The following is a 4,169-nucleotide window of genomic DNA, read 5'->3' as shown; positions in this document are numbered from 1 at the left end:
CCTACTTTGGTGTCCCCACCACAAGTCCAAACACCTCATAATTTTTACTGTGGGCTGTAGTGAAAGGTTGTCTCAGGGAGATGCCTCCCGCCCTGCTCCTGAGTGTCTATGTCCTTCTTTAGTTGTCTCAGATCAAGTCTGCCCTGCTCCTTCCAAAGCCCCAGTCTGTACTTGTCCCCTGTGACACTCCCTCTGACGTTAGGAAAGTCTGAGTTCCCATCCCATGCCATGCTTATTTCAAAGCCTGCCCGGGCCTGTCTGGATCACTTAGCTAGCCGGAACCCTTAGCTAGCACACCTTTTCTCTCCTTAAAGTAACTGTGAGACATTTTGGGGGCATTTCTAGCTCTTGATGACAAAACTTAACTGACCCTGTACCCCCAGTTACACCTGAGCAAACCGGTTTGACTAATCTAAGCTGGATGAATCAGGGTCTCTTCACTGAAACTCACCTTTTTTGGGGGGGAGGGGCAAAATTTCACTTTTTTTTTTTTTTTTGTACTTCACATACCAAGTTCCAGGCCAGCCAGAGCTGCAACATAGTGAGACCCTCTTTTAGGAAAATAAAAACCACAGATAGGTCTTCAATTTTCATGCCTTGTAGAGCTGGCCCTGCACATACTTTTCGAGCCAAGAGGCAGCCAGCCAATGCATGGAATGAGGGGTGGGAGGGGATGGGGATGGAGAACACACGTGTGTGTGTGTGTGTGTGTGTGTGTGTGTGTGTGTGTGTGTGTGTGTGTGTTTGTGTGTGTGACGGTGGAGTGTTAGCGGGAGCTTATTTATAAGGAAGCAATTGGTTCCGATGCTTTTGGCTGGGGTGGTGACCCACAGATGTAACCCCAGCATTCATTAGGCTTTGGTGGCAGGAGTATGGGGCGTTTGTGGTCGGCCTGGGCTACATAGAAAGTATTATGAAAAGAGAGCTGGTGAGATGGCTCCTGCTGCCCAGCATAATGACTTTAGTTTGATCTACAGGACCCACAAGATAGATGGAGACGACCGACTCCTGAAGATTGCTCTGCTAACCTCCATATGCTCACCACACGTTAAAGAAAAACAATCGGGAGCCCGGTGGCGGTGGCGCAGGCCTTTATTCCCAGGACTTGGAAGGCAGAGCCAGGTGGACCTCTGAGAGTTCGAGGCCAGCCTGGTCTGCAGAGCAAGATCCAGGACAGGCATCAAAACTACACAGAGAAACCCTGTCTTGAAAAACCAAAAAAAAAAGAAAGAAAGAAAGAAAGAAAGAAAGAAAGAAAGAAAGAAAGAAAGAAAGAAAGAAAGAAAGAAAGAAAGAAAGAAAGAAAGAAAGAAAGAAAGAAAGAAAGAAAAAACAATTGGAAAAGAAGGCTGGGTGTGGTAGTACCACAGGCCTGTAACCCCAGCACTCCTGAAGTGGAGGTTGGAGGATCATTACAAGCTCTAGGCCAGCCTCAGGTACATAGAAAATTACAAACCAGTCAGGGCATATGGAGTCTTGAGGCTGGAGCAGGGAAGTGGTGGGAGATGTCTAGGGTCTCTCAAACTACTCCCTTGAGAGAGCTGGATAATGACTCCAGTGACTAATTCTCAAAAAAGAAAAAAAATGTTTTTTCAAGCCTGATGTGGTGGTGGTTTACACTTTTTTTTTTTTTTTAAGATTTATTTATTATGTATACAGCATATATGACTGCGGGCCAGAAGAGGCACCAGATCTCATTACAGATGGTTGTGAGTCACAATGTGGTTGCTGGGAATTGAACTCAGGACCTCTGGAAGAGTAGTCAGTGCTCTTAACCGCTGAGCCATCTCTCCAGCCCCGGTGGTTTACACTTTTAATCCCAGGTAATTTCAGGAGGCAAAGGCAGGTGGATCTCTGTGAGATCGAGGCCAGACTGGTCTACAAACTGAGTTGCAGGACAGCCAGTGCTATTATAGAAACTCTGTCTCAAGAAAAAAAAAAAAAAAAAGAATAAATACAATAAGTTATTTTGCAGCTTTAAATGTGTGTGTTATTGGCTTTTTGTTTGTTTTAATCTTTGGCTCTTTATTGTTCCTTTGGGGGGCTGCCACCCAGCTCCCATATAAATCACACACAGAGGCTTATTCTTTCTTATAAATGCCCAGCCTTAGCTTGGCTTATTTTTAGCCAGCTTTTTTTTAACTTAAATTATTCCATCTACCTTTTGTCTCTGGGCTTATCTTTCTCTATTCTGTATCCCTTTCTTTACTTCTTACTCCCTGGCTGGCTGTTTGGCTGGGTGGCTGGCCCCTGACATCTTCTCTCCTTTTCTTGCTCCTTCCTCTTTGATCCTTTCTTCCTAAATTTCTCCTCCTACTTATTCTCTCTGCCTGCCAGCCCCGCCTGTCCTCTCTCCTGCCTCACTTTTGTCCGTTCAGCTCTTTATTACACCTTACACATTACAGGTGTTTTAAGCAGACAAAGTAACACAGCTTCAGAGTTAAACAAATGCAACATAGAAGAATGCAACACATCTTTGCATCATTAAACAAATGTCCCACGGCATAAACAAATGTAACACATCTTAAAATAATATTCCCGTGTGTGTGTGTGTGTGTGTGTGTGTGTGTGTGTGTGTGTGTGTGTGTGCACATTAGCATGCACATTGCATGGATGTTCAGGGACAGCTTGTTGGGGTTAGTTTTCTCTTTCCATCATGTAGGTCTCAGGGATTCAATTCAAATGATCAGACTAGGCGGCAAGTACCTTCACCCACTGAGCCATCTTGCCTCACTGTGGGGAGGCCGATGAAGTCCTCAGTGAATGCATATTGTTGACATAAATGTGGCCGTGTTAAGAACCCCAGTGCCTCAGACCCATGTTAGTTAGCAAAATTCTCCCTGTGTCATGCTCAATGAATTGGCAAAGCCTTCCTCAGGATGTGTCCAAACGCAGACAGCTTGTAGGAAAGCAGCTTCCTCTTCTTTGATGTTTACAGCGGGAGACTGCTTCCCTACAGGGACCTCCCACCTTACCTAGAGATAACTCCTTCACCTCTGCTGTACAGAGTGACAACCTCCGTTCCAGGCTGTTGCACAGAAGCAAATTTGAAGCTAGCCTGAGCTACATTGAACTGCCACAAAACAAATAAGCCAACAAATGAACAACTTTCGGTAGTATGGTGTAGTGGTATACCCTGTGATCCCAGCATTTGAGGAATGAAGGCAGGAAGATCAGGAGTTCAAGGTCATCCTTGGTACGTGAGTTCAAAGCCAATCTGGGTTACATATTCTAGTTTGCTTTCCTGTTGCTGTGAGAAACACCACGGCCAAAAGCCACTTGGGGAGAAAAGAGTTTATTTGGCTTACAAGTTGCAGGGAAACAAAGGAAGGAACTCAGGGCAGGATGTTGGGACAGAAACCACAGAACACCACCTACCTGCTTGCTATCTCTGGCTCGCTCAGCTACCTTTTTTTTTTTTTTTTTAATGTGCATTGGTGTTTCATCTGCTTGTATGTCTGTGTGAGGGTGTCAGATCTTAGAGTTACAGTTGTTGCTGCCACGTGGGTGCTGGGAATTGAACCTGGGTCCTCTGGAAGAGCACTCCTAACTGTTGAGCTGTCTGTCCAGCCCCCTCAGCTACTTTTCTTATACAGTCCAGGCCCACTTGCCCAGGAATGGAATCACCCATACTAGGCTGGGCCATCCCACCTCATTAGTTGTGAAGAAAATACCACAGGCTAATCTGATCTGAGAGAGTCTTCTTATGAGGTCCCCTCTTTTCAAGTGACTCTAAGTTAGTGTCAGGTGGACAAATGAAGCTAACTAGGACACTTTCAAGATAAAAAAAAAAAAATACATAGTTAACCCAGGCAATGGTGGCACGCCTTTAATCTCAGCACTCGGGAGGCAGAGGCAGGCAGATCTCTGAAAGTTTGAGGCCAGCCTGGATACCTTAGAACTTGAGTGGTTGTAAGCTGTCCAAATGGGAACTGAACTCAGGTCCTCCAGAATAGCAGCAAGTGCTCTTCACCACTGAGCCATCTCTCTAGCCTTCTTCTACTTCCAAATAAAAAAAAACCTTTGATATTGGTGGAAATGGCATAAATACCCATATTTAGTGGACTACAAAGTATTCATTCCTAAAAGATAATGTGTGTGTGTGTGTGTGTGTGTGTGAGAGAGAGAGAGAGAGAGGGGGGGGGGACACCTCACAGGCTGGCTTTGAA

Source organism: Peromyscus maniculatus, chromosome 8, assembly GCF_049852395.1.
Source record: "Peromyscus maniculatus bairdii isolate BWxNUB_F1_BW_parent chromosome 8, HU_Pman_BW_mat_3.1, whole genome shotgun sequence".
Classification (NCBI taxonomy): Eukaryota; Metazoa; Chordata; class Mammalia; order Rodentia; family Cricetidae; genus Peromyscus; species Peromyscus maniculatus.
This window is presented reverse-complemented; position numbering follows the sequence as displayed.